We start from the raw sequence: 13,694 nt of genomic DNA on the forward strand, positions 1-13,694 counted from the left end.
ATAGGTGATTTGAGCCACCTGGGTGATTTTGCCTGGAGCAAATTAGGAAATGTACACCCTGGTTGCTCTCAGATAATGCTGGATACAGGAGTTACCAGAAGAAACTACATGTGTCAGTATTTTAATAGAGCATCTCACACCCTGAACATGAAGTTAAAGGAGTTGTGTGAGGGATTAAAGATCTTTTTATAGCACTGTCAGGCTTATTTATGCAGTTGTAAGTGTGTAATTAAATATTTGGGATATTTTTCTTCCTCCAAAACCACATTTAACTAGAAAGACAAAAACACACATCTAACATTTAAACTTCCTTAATTGCTTTTAAATGCCACCACAAATTAAACAGTGTTTATTCTCAGTCTAATTGACAGCAGCACGAAGACGTCACCTCTCCACCTGGCCACAAAGGCTTTAAGGGAACAGCAATGCACATTTGCATTGCACATTTTATTCTCCTTGCCTCCTCACCAGCACCTCTGTGTACCTTTGATGGGCCTGTGCCTGTTTTCCTGCAGAGAGCTGATAATCCCAACTTCATTCGCTGGAGCAGCCACCAGCTCACTACAGACCAAGTCTCCTTGTGGAGAGGGGGAAGAGCCCTGGTCCCTTGGGAGAAGAAAACCAAGAGCAGTTAAACAAAATCCAGATGTTTGTTGGGGTCCCATGGATGACAACCAACTCCCCACTGCACCCTTTCACCAGAGACTGTGCCAAGACAAGACTGAGAATTTGGGGATCATTAACATCTCATCAGAGCTGCACACACTGGAAACCTGACAAGGGCACTGGAATGGCCATTTCAAATTGACTGAAATTGCATAAAATTATAAATAAATTTTTAAAATCTCTAAAATTCAGAGTAATTTTAAGTTGAAGTGCAAGATCAGTTTGGCAATTTCATGAAGCATCAGTGCCCAAAACCAACTATTGGTAGGTAGAATCTCTGCCCATGGCAAGGGGTTGGAACTAGAGGATCCTTTAAGTTCTTTTCCAACTGAAACCATTCTTTGATTCTATGAATAAAAGCAGTGGGCATTGTTCTGAGCCTCCTCTAAAACATTAATTAGGGTTCAGCACAGCCTGGGAAAAAGAAAGGGAGAAGAGAGACTGCTTGCTTGGAAAACAAACTCCACAGAGACAGGTGGTGCCAAGGAAAAGGGGCAGTACCTACAGTACCAAGATTTTACCTTTCTTTCTCTCTAGAAATAATAGAAGTGTTGGAGGTACTGAATTAAAACAATTCTCAAGCTTCTCACAACAAATCAAGCTCTGTTCAGCTGAGGGGCTGAAACAAGTCACTGTGCTGTGACAAAACTCCAGCCAGGCTGTGGTGCACTGTCTCTTGTACATGGGTATTAGCCCAAAATAACTCAAGATATTCAAATCACAACTAGCTGACTTTAGAGCAAACCAAGTAAGCTGTGTAGAGACTCTTATGGTTCTTCCTGTCTCTTTCTCAGGCTGTCACCAGAACATGGGGAATTATTTTTAATGTGTGACCTTTATCAGATTCCTGGTATAAAAGTCCTTCCTTCTTCATGTGAGCCTTGTGAAAGAGAGGGGTCACAGCAAGGATCCTGAACACAGCCTTGAGAACTGACCTGGAGAACTTCTAGGTTGTTTAACCTTGACCCCAGCTTGGCTGCTAATACAACAGCTACAGAATGAGAACTGCTTTCATGAAAAAAGCTTCTAATTCCTCTCCTAGTGATTCAAGACATCACCCAAATTTACCCAAACTTACTACAGGAATAATTGATGCTGAGTATCCTTCATGGCTACCAGCTGGCCCTTTCTTACAAATAACCCCCTTGGTGGCTTCCCTTCGGGGCTGTAGGCAACTGCTGCAGAATGCAGGGTGAATCTCCTTTTTGTTCAGAAGGTTGTGGTATTGTTCAGAGGCAGTAAATTCCGGAGACAACCGAAAGGAAACGTTCCTTGGTGAACAGCAATCCTCAGGAGCAAAGCTGGTTTGGCAGAGGGGAAGCCTGTGTGACCCCCATGCACAGCTGGCAAAGGTGTGGACATTGCACCTGGAGCACAACCAGGAGAGCTTTCAGTGAGGTAAGGACAAGGAGAGAGCAAGCCCAGTGTTTTTGGAGCTATTTACATGTCAAGTCTAATTCTATTTCCATGAACACCTGTCTTGGAAGCTGGATCTGTCCATAAGAATTCTTTAAGTGTCTATAAATACTTTGAATCTCAAAGGTTTTTATGAATGGACACACTGGCTATGTGCAGAAATCCCTTCCTTGTTCACTTGGACGGGATCTCGCCTGGAAACGAGGGGACTGCTTGGCCAGCTCACTGCTCCCAGGGCAGCAGTTCTGCTCACTGATCTCAGCAGCATGAAAGCACAGAGCTTGAGGGAGGCTGACATGGCTGAAGGTGAAGGAAAACCATATCACAATCTGGCCACAGCCCTGAAATTGCTGTGATTTTGAGATGGGAGATTGTATCTTTACAGTTACTGGTACCCTGGAGCTCAAACTTCCTCTAGGATGGAGTGAGGGTCTAGAACTGATCAGGCTGATCAACCAGCACCATTCCTTCACTGGGAAATGATTCCTGAACTGTAAGACTAATGATATCCAACCTTGCTCACCCACAAAGATCAACAACTCCAGTGCTTGCAAACCGAGTTTATATGACAACTCATTTCTACTGCACATTCTGGCTCTGCTCAGCCCAATTTGTCTCCGTTTCCCCTTCTGCAGACAATGTAAACATCTAAGAATTAAGCATCCTATCATCTCTGGAGGAAATCAGACCAGGCAAATCTCAAGGTGAACAGTGCAATTCCAGCACTCAGGTGTTCCAGCCAGCACATGAGGAATGGGACAGCTCCCACACTGCCATGCCTTCCCCTGCAGCGCCTGGCTGCGCTCACATCACCGGGAGCCTCACCAAACACCACCCTCTTCTTTCTGATCTTCAGTCCTGCAGGGGATCCTGTGCTCAATCTGCAGTGAGAAGGGAAACTGATCTCTCTTTAACCTGTGCCCAGAGTCAGAACACAGGCACAGGAAGGCACCCAGGACATGTTCCAAAGAGCCAGACCATCCTCTGAGTGACTTGCAGCAAGAACAAACACAAAGCTGCTGCTCTGCATATTCACAATGCACATTTAATAATAAATTTGGCAGCTCTTATATTTTTAAACAAGAGTCCAGACTGGAAAGGAAATGATTTTCATTCTGACTTCACCTTGCCATGAAGCAGCTCCCTCCAATGCTTCCAGCTGTGCAGAAGAAAGTCCTTCAGGAAACTCAGCCCACTGCAGGTGCATTCTTTAGATCTTGTTAGAATATACCTCGTCATTCTCTTTTTGGTAAATGAGCTTTTGTGGTTTAGCCACAGGATTAAAGAAATATTTCTAATAGAAAATATACAAAGGATTTTTACTTTTTAATCTGACTTTGAAGACAACAAAACCTTCATTGGAAAAAATAAAAGTTTCTCTAAAAGATGGCATGAATGAATCTAATCACTGGCCTATAGCATCAGAAACAAGGATCAGCAAGACCTGGAGAAGGTCCCTCCAAACATCTCCACAGGGTGTCAGTGTTATTTCAATTTTGGGTCATTTTATGCTGGAATCAGACTAATTTCTCACCACATTATTTTTATGAGTCTGTTCCTGAGAGAGCAGCTGCCACTACAGGGTTTTGCCCATATTTTTCATTCTAATTAAATTAATTTAATTAAAACAAAACATCTTGAAACGGGGAGGTGGAAGCACATAGTCACTGTGGTCTGGGGACAATGGGAGATTTCAGAGGGATCTGCAATGGGATCACCACTGTAAATCTGCTTCCAGTTTGCTGGTGGGACTCTCAGTTGCTGCTGGGCAATGATCTCCCAGCTGGTGATCCAGAGCCCTTCCACAGGCACCAACCCAGGGCTCCACATCCTTTCCCTGCCATGGCCACCACAAGAGTCTGCCACGACCCATTCAGTATTTGAGCGCCGTTCGAGAGCTGACTCTGAGGCAGAGCAAAGCTGTTTAAGTTGACCCTTGCCAAAAATTATTTTCCAGACACGTTACTACCATGGCTGTGCTGAAACAAGGTCCCCACTGTGCTCTGGCAGCCGTGGCAGATGTGTGCTGTGACACACAATATCCCCACCGACGTGGGTGCCCCGAGTGACCGCACCAGGCAGCTCCAGTGCCTCTGCAGGGCTCTGCTGGAATGCCCTGGGATCTTTTTGGTCCTTGTTTCTGATCCAACAGCCCTCTTCCAAGCAGCTTTCTTCATCTTCCAGTGCTCCAGCACTCATATAACAGCTCCCCTTCTAACCTGTAATTATGAGTTGTTGGAAGCACTGTTGGATGTCCAACAGGGATGAATCCCGAGTCAGAAGTTTCTACAACTATTTACTACTCAGCATTCCAGTTCTTTATAATTTTTTTCTAAAATGTGCCATTTCTTATCAGTGTTAGGGACATCACCCTGAGGAACTTCTCCTGAAAGCAACACTCAAGAATGTGCCTGTAGCAGGCAGCAAACAGGCAGCACATTGTGTTAGCCCTGCACAGAACATGCTCTGCCTCAGATATCAGGCAGCAGTTTGACAAACTGGGGTGCTTTTCAGCAGAACCATCAATTTAAGCTGCCCCTGCCATACTCTTCACCATTTATCCTCCCACCCCTCTGCCAGCCTTTCAGATGTGTCAATACCATGGGCAATAAATTGAATTGCAGAATGGACCTAAATTAAAAATAATCTGGCATCAAAGTCAGTATATTCTTAACCCAGATTAATCATCCCATCCAATTCACCAACTGCCCAGTAGTTGTGCCACAAGGACCAAGTGTGGGAAGAGCACTGGCTGGGAAGGAGGTGCTGGACATTTAAATTGGTGCAGTTCAATTTATACCCCTGGAATCTGACTTGCCTTAAAGTAACAAAGAGATGAAACCCCAGATCTCCAAAAATGCCTAAGAATTCAACTTCCTAGAGACCACTAAATGGTTTGGGTTGGAAGGGACCTTAAAGATCCTTTTATTCCACCTCCCTGACACGGGCAGAGATACCTTCCACTGTCCCAGGTTGCTCCAAGCCCTGGCCAACCTGGCCTTGAACACTTCCAGGGACACAGTTTCTCTGGGCACCCTGTGCCAGGGCCTCCCCACCCTCACAGGGAAGAATTTCTTCCCAGATTTCAGGATTTTCATGTTCTAACATTTTCGTGTTTATGTCCTACAAAAGCAAAGAAGGGCAACAAACAGCAACATGTCCAGAGGAGGGCAACAGAGCTGGGGAAGGGGCTGGAGCACGAGGGAGCTGGGGCTGTGAAGTCTGCAGAAAAAGAGGCTCAGGGGACACCCTATTACTCTCTACAACGAGCTGAGAGGCAGTTATAGACATGTGGGGGTCAGGCTCTTCTCCCAGGTTAGTAAGTGATGGGACAAGAGGAAATGGCCTCAAGTTGCACTAGGGGAGGTTTCCATTGGGTATGAGGAAAAATTTCTTCATGGGAAGGGTTGTCAAGCCATGGACCAGGCTGCCCAGGGAAGTGGGAGAACCACCATTCCTGAAACCGTTCAAAATCCGTGTATGTGGCACTTGAGGACACAGTTCAGAGGTGAACACTGTGGTGGTGTTGGGGGAACAGTTGGACTTGATGATCTTAAGAGTCTTTTCCAACCTTAGCAATTCCATGATTCTAACTAAGACAGCTGGTTCTTTCTGCTTTCCCCCACCACAGAGAGCAGGGCACCAGGCAGGGGACCAGCCTCACAGCAAGCCCAGCTCCTGCTCAGAGCTACCTGGTGGTCTGCAGAACATAAAAATATTTTGGAACAGCTGCACTGGATGATGGCAGAGAAGGAATATTGACTGGGACCGCTGCGGCTATTTCTTAAGTCTTTAAAAACGAAACATCACGGCAGCTATTTAGTATGGCTTTTGAAAGTTCAAATATTGACAGAAGGAAGTTTTCCAAAGGATGCCAGCAGCTTTTGCAGGAACCCCAGTAGTCGAAACACTGCGGTGTCAGATGTGGGCAGCAGCACAACCAAGCCCACAAGCTCCACACAGGCAGAACTTCCAGGGCTTTGCCCTCTGCAAGGCATGCACTGGAGCTGCACTGGAGCTGGGGGTGGCAAGGGCTGCAGGGTGGAAGGGAGAGGCTAAAATACCCCAGGGAACTGCAATCACACGTGCCAAATCCTGCATTTTACTGGGAAAGGGAGAGAGTGACTTCACTCTTTACCTCCCCTTCCCCACTTCCCCTGCCCCAAATAGACAGATGTGGCTTTGCAAGAACTTAATTACAGATGGAGGTTAAAAAAAAAAAAAAAAAAAAAAAAAAAAAAATAAGGCAACCCCCCCTCCCCCACCCCCCCTCAACCACAAGGCTTTTTCCTCTGCAGACTTGAGGATGGATGGGGCGACCTGGGAAAACTGGCAGATGGAAAACCCATTACAGATGTGAGGTTTGGAGAATAAGGCTGAGGGACAATTTGAGAGTTGTAAATTTTAACTTTGGGGGTTTAAATGCATTGCTTAGCAACACAAAACAAATAGGAAACAAGGAGACTCATGAGAGAGATGCTTAAATATTTTAAAATCCCTATTTGAGCTGAAGACTACATTACCAGAGACCTGAGGGGCTGCTATTCTCAACAGCTACAGTCAAGTCAAAAAGAAAATGAGGACTGTAATCTCATTTCCACTCTAAAATTTACATAATTTATTTTGGTCAAGGAAAATAGTTATTTGTTTTTTCAAGTTCCCATTCCTATTTACAAACCTGAATAAGATCAGAATGCCCAATGAAATTTTAAGAATTTTGCTGCCCATGAAAGATTGTCATAATGTGTTCAAATACAGGCAGGGAAAGTGCTTTACTGGGCACGTATATATTGTATATGATCATTGCTACCATATGTCTGACCCTCGCTACATGGTCCAACGCCATTTTATGCTCCTGCATAAATCATCTCCTAAAACTCCTGACATCTCAAAGGATGGCAGGGGCCTCCATCTCCACGGAGAGAAGAAGGATGAAAATGAACAGATCACCTGGAAACAAATGTTGAACATTTTACACTACTTCTTCACTATGAAAAGGGTAAGAGGGAAGGAAAAACAACAACAATAAAAAAAGACATTACCAGATTTGAAAGGTCAAATATTAGTTTTGGCTTTTTGGGTTTTTTTTTTCCCCATCTACTGAAACAGTAGAAATACCAACTAAAGCAAAGTATGAAGCTTCTGAACAAGCCTGTGGCCAAAACCTCACCTTCTGCAGCAAAACACAAAGGAAAAAATTGTTAAAGATTAAAAAAGAAATTCCTAAGGAACCAAAACTCCTTTCAAAAACCCTCTTCTTCTCAGACCTGTAAAAGCAATTCTTCAAATGCATACATACATTTTTATATATATATATATATATATATAAAAAGCAAATTTCAGGTAGTTCTTTGCCTTATTCTGGGGCATCAGCCCATGGTGTTACCTCTGGGGTGTGCTGAGCTGGATGCAGCATGCACTGATCCTCTCCTGAACTGCTGAACGTGACATCATCCTGCTGCTTTCATGAAGGAGGGCCACATCAGTGGAGCTCAGAAATAACCCAGACATTCCCACTTGGTTTTGCTGCTTGAGCAAGAAGGGATATGGCAGGCTCACAGTTTTGGAGGTTTTTTTCATTTTCATTTTCTTTTGTTTTGTTTTCCTTATCTGAAAAAAGCCAAGCACAGAAGCCCAGCCATAAATAATCTGAAATAACTAATGCTTGAAAGATTTAAAATCAGTAGGAAAGCTCCTCAATGGCTTAGAACTCCAGGCCAATAAAACCAGCTGTTCATACAAATACTTAACCTTCAAAATCAATATAAAAACTAGAAGTATAATGGACACATCTTGCTTCATCTAATGGCCAGAAATATGGAGAGCAAAGAGTACTTAGAGAAAAGGCATTCTGACATAGAATCATGGACTGGTTTGGGTTGGAAGGAACTCTAAAGATCTAATCTAAGCCATCCCAATCCTAGTGGACACCTTCCATTATCTCAGATTGCTCCAAGCCTCATCCAGCCTGGCCTTGGACACTTCCATGGATCCAGGGGCAGCCACAGCTTCTCTGGGCACGCTGTGCCAGGGCCTCCCCACCCACAGAGGGAAGAATTTCCTCCCAATATCCAGTTTAAATCTACTCTCTGTTAGTTTGAATCCATTCCCCCTTATCCTGTCACTCCACACCCTTGTAAAAAGTCTCTCCCCATCTTTCCTGTAGGTTCCCTTCAGGCACTGGAAGGCCACAATGAGGTCACCCCAAAGTCTTCTCCTTTCCAGGCTGAACAATCCCAATTCCCTCAGCCTTTCCTCATAGCAGAGCTGCCCCATCCCCCTGATCATCCTGGTGCCTCTTCTCTGGATACCCCCAACAGGTCCATGTCCTTCCCCTGCTGGGACCAGCTCTGCAGCTGGGGAAATATTTCTGTACACTCCCTCAGCAGTTTATAAGCACCTGAAATGACCAGATGTAAAGAGCATGGAGAAGACTCAAAGATCCCACTCCAACTGTGGTTCATCTCCTGGCAGCAAGAGATGTTCAAAATGCAACTAAATGCTGTTTTGTGGGTGTGCCACAATGATGGTGTAAATCTGCTGTCTGTACACCTGCCTGAAAGGCAACACTAAGCCATGCCTGGAACAGAGGCTTTTGGGAAACAGTTTGATCTTGGGCCAAAAGAGGAATGTATGAAAATCTCCTCCAGGAAGGATTTCAGATGGATACTTTTAGCTTGGCCAGGGACAGGAGCAGAGACCACAAGCAGGCTGATGGTAGAAACAGTGAGTGTGGTGGGTAAGTGTTCCCTTTTCTCATGCTCTGTTTTCCCATTTCCCTATCCAAACCCATGGCACAGGACTAGCAAAACTTCTTTCCTCCACTGTCCTTCCAAGGCTCTTTTATTTTTTATTTATTTCTTTTGGCTCTGCACATTGAAAAAATGAAGGGGCATCTTTCCAGTCCCTGAATTATATACTAGGTTATTAAATCACCCACAGATCTCATTTACCAGACTCAATTTGCGAAAATACCTATTGCAAAAATCACTTGGTAGACAGCACCAGCAGATGATCTTAAACAAGGGCCCAGCAGCTCCCAGGAGGTTTTTCTACAATCAGTTAAAACTATTTGTCAAGATGGTAAATACATGCCAGAAACTGATGGTCTCATGTAAGCACAGACTCCCTGCAGCTGCTGGTACCACCCCTAACCTGGGGTAACACTGGCTGGAAAGTTTTCCAAAATTCCCTTGGATAGCTAAAGGTCTGCTTTTCCAGGATTACAAAGGCATGGAAGCCTGGCATCTTACACTGTAAAAAAAGCCCCAATAATTTCCTTTATTCTACTCTGCAAAATTCCCATGGGTCTTCTATGCACAACATGGGAAGCAAAATGAAACACAAATTCATTATTCCCCCTTTGCCAGCAGCTTTTCCTTGCAGTGAAACTTCTTTTCCCATCATGTTTCCACCACAGAAGTGCTGTGAGACCGGCCTGCTGCAGAACCGCTGCCCAGGCTGGCTTGCATTTTTTTGGAAGAGAGTGGCATAGAGAAGGCATAGTGAAAGCTGAGCCTTGCTTTGTTGGATTCTTTCCTGGATAAAGGCAGGAGTTCCTAGCAAACCCCACGTGTTTGTGGCCAGAAGGTTCCCTCAGCCAAGGATGTGACACCAGGTCACTTGACACAGGGAGCTCAACAAAGGGAAAAAGCCCTCGGAGTTTACTCGTGCTCTTGGCTGAAAACAGGCTGCTAAAAACTGCACTGGAATTAAAGGGCATGGTAGTGTGGAAACTGAAATCTCATCAGATATTCCACTGGAAAACAGAAGGAGCAGCTTCTCCAAGCGCGAGGCAGCTCTTGGAGCGCGGGAGGGAGCGAAGGCCAAGGGGCTGGGCAGGCCTGCCCGGCTGAACAAGACTCACTTTTCTGGATGCTGCTGAAACTTGCCACTGTTGGTGAAACCCTGGCTTTGACATGAGCTTCAGGCAGAGGAGATAAATGTGGGGCAGGAGAGATGACAGGGAAAAAGAGCACGGAGAGAGATAGGAGGGGAAAGGGGCTGCTCTGTTCCCAAAGCACTGCCTGCCCCATCCCTCGTGAAAAGGCCCCTTCAGCCAGACCTATCTGTCAGCCTCTGACCTGCCTCTCAACATTATGATGCTCTTTGATTTTATTCATTCCTGCTGGAGGTTTTGCTTAAATATAAACAGCAGAGCATTTCAGCCGGAATTAAAAAAATACAAATAAAAGAAATGAGAAATTCCCCAAGCCTCCAGGCACATTTTAAAACACATTAAAAAGGGTACGACAGTACCAGCTTCATACATACCACAGCTGCAGTGACTCGCAGCAAAAGTAAGGAAGGTTGAATGTGCTAGTGTTTTGTCTTAAAACATGGGCTTCACATTCAGAGAGATCTCTACAACACCAAAAACCTGAAGGAGAGAGTGAGAAATTCAGTGATTCCCATCTTGATATTTCTACTTCTCCATGTGCAGGGCGGGCTGGACTCCGGGAGAGCAGAAGCTTTTGTGAGGTCCTCAGGACTCCGGGAAACACAGGCAGCTTTACACTAGGATTTACAACCAGTAGGTAAAGAACAACTCCAAAGGTGTTTTATTACTTGTGATGAGGGACTATCAAAGAAGCCACAGGCTACTTTGCCAACTGTTTGGTGTTATTCCTTTAGTTCTTACTGGCAACCCTCTAGGCTATTGCTCTATTTTTCTTTCCCCCTCCCACTCGCTTATCTTTCATCTTCCAGTCTCCAATATTAACTCAATTTCATGTTGGAAATTAATCCACAGAAACGCTAAAGAAATTCAGCTGCTAAGAGAGAAAAACAGGAAAGAAAAAAGGCAGCAGGTCAAGTATCTGACACACACAGAGGCCAGGATGCTGCTCCAGCACTTTATCACAACATTGGTTGTGCAAACAGAAGATGAGTTCTTTTAAATGAGTCACCAGTAAAGGCTGAAAGCTTTTTTGCACAGATTTTGACATTCCTATTATCTGTTTTGAAACATGGCCAAAGGATGATTTTCCTTTGGTAAGCACAGGGCTTTAATGACATGTCCCACCTTGTGATTAACAGGAATATCTTGTTTTCTTGATTCTTCTGACACCAAGACCAAACAGTGCTGGAAACTGTGTACATTTACCAAATCCTTCTGCTTTTAGCATTTTTCAAATACTACCCAAAATAGAAGTTCAGACTTGCACTGTGATTGGCACATGTACAATAACTGTGGGACACAAAAGATCAAGAAATGTAAGCAAATATTGACTGACACTTGTTTGCCCAGTGTGAAAATAAAGAGGCCCAAGCCAGGGCAATTATGTGTTATAGCATCAGTGGAGATGGACTGGCTGCCTGTGTAACTTAAACAAAAATAGGGAGAGAGGTAGTCTGTGCTGTTAATCTATACTGGAGGATTTAGAAGCAAATAAAGCTCCATTAATCTTTTCTAGCCTTGTATGTACAGATGTTTTACTTTTTGTAACACTATTTCAAGTTAAACCCAGATGGTGTAAATCAAGTTGTAATGCTCATTAAATATATTTTCAAAAAAAAATAAAAAATATTAAAAAAAGCTTTTATTCCATCCTTTCAGCATTCCAAGCAGTTCAGCAGGGCAGAGCACCCACCCTGAGCAAGGATTGCACATGGCAAGGGAACACAGTTCCAGCAGTGGCTCTCTGCAAATAGCTCCTCCAGCCAAGACTGAGACATCCAGACAGGAGTCACTGGTGTGTGTAAAATGCACCCAATTTCTAAGCTGACAACAGCCACAAGTACTGGACCATCTAGGTACATCTTTTTAGAACTAAATGCATTTTTTCCACTCAAAAGTTACATGGCATTTTGGGAACCAAAACAGAATATTTAAAATATTAACCATTTTTCTTATTTTTTTTTTTTTTCTTCTTTTTGTTAATTGTGTCTTCACTAAGAATTCTTCATGTTTATAAAACTGCCTATACATCTTTTCCATGGATTACACTGTTTATAGTGACTATTAAATTCTACACAGACCACTATGTAAATGACCAGTTAAGCCTGAGCAAACATCCACCTTGTTTTTCCAATCCCACCATTACTTTTGCATTTTCTCCTGTTCATCTGCTGTCTTGCAATGCCTTTTCTTGGCCTTAAAACCACATTAACTTGCTCCTGCAGTCCTTTCTATAAGCAAATTGTTTAAAAGAAATACCAATGTTTTTAGGTAATAAAATGTGAAAAAGCAAAACCCCCAAAGATGCAGTCCAGTGTAAATCATGATGGAACACTGATAATAAACGAACCCTATTCATGCCAGATAAAGCAACAAATCCTAATTTAACACACCAAATAATTTATCCTTAGCCAGAAAGACACTCAGACATTCAAACAGCCGTCTTTGTACATATGGAGAAGCTGCCAAGCCTCCATACTTGAATGATCTCATAGACTCTGGAAAAAAAAAAAGGAAAAGAAAAAGAAAAACAAAACATTTTACCATGCTAGATGAATACACAGGGGCAGGCAAGGACCAAAATGAAAGCATTTTAATGGTCTGGGTCCTAGCACAGATCTGTGGACAAGTGTGGGGAAAAATTATGACCACAAAGTCACAGAGAAAAAACAGAGCTAAGCAAAACCTGCCTTAAATTTTCTGGCCTGTAATGGTGCTATCTATGAAGCAAAGAGGAATAACCACCCCTAAATACCTATTGCTGTTGTTCCCTCCCCAACTCACATCAAACTTAACTCATAATTCTTTCTGAAACAAGGAAAAGATGGACGATTTAAAGAGCATGAAGTGACAGGACAAGGGGGAATGGCTTCACACTGATAAAGGGCAGGGGTAGATGGGATATTGGGAAGAAATTCTTCCCTGGGAGGGTGGGGGGACCCTGGCACAGGTTTCCCAGAGAAGCTGTGGCTGCCCCATCCCTGGAAATGTTGGATGGGGCTTGGAGCAACCTGGTGTAGTGGAAGGTGTCTCTGCTCACGGCAGGAGGTTGGGAGGAGATGAGCTCTAAGGTCCCCTCCAACACAAACCATTCTGGGATTCTGGGAAAAGGTCTGCAGCAAATGATGACCACTGTTGGAGAAGTTAATGTGTAAAGGCAGTAAAGTTTTCCTCTAAATCATCAGGAAAAGGTGATCAGTTTTCACCTACAATGCCTTTTCCTTTTGGTGTGAGGATTGCTGAGTTAGAAGGGTGAGGAGAGCAGGGGACAACATGGATACAGGCAAACAAGAGGACATTGATCCATGTGCTGCTGCCTAGGAGAAATATCTGTGTGCAGCCCAGCTGGCTTGGGCTGAGGACTGAGCACAGATAGTTACTGAGCTCAGCTTGGTTCCCAGCTGTGTACACTGGACCTGATCCTCCACTTGGGTAAATTTCCAGCTCAATTAAGCTGTGGATGATGACAATTTTACCAGCTGGAGACTGGCTGCATTCGGGGTTTCCAGAAACACCGCGGTGCCTTTTATCAGGCAGCTGCACACGTCAAACCAACTCTGAGAGATCACACGGGGTACACCTCACCCCGCTCAGGTGAGACACAGGCAAGCAAGAATCTCAGGTTTGAACACCAACTGATCAGTTTGGATTTCAACTTTGTCACTTAGGTCAGAATGGGCTGAAATTACAAATTGTGTGCCACATACTCAAA

Source organism: Pseudopodoces humilis, chromosome 10 (genome assembly GCF_049639895.1).
Source record: "Pseudopodoces humilis isolate 2021_Gansu_Grassland_sample_001 chromosome 10, ASM4963989v1, whole genome shotgun sequence".
Lineage (NCBI taxonomy): Eukaryota > Metazoa > Chordata > Aves > Passeriformes > Paridae > Pseudopodoces > Pseudopodoces humilis.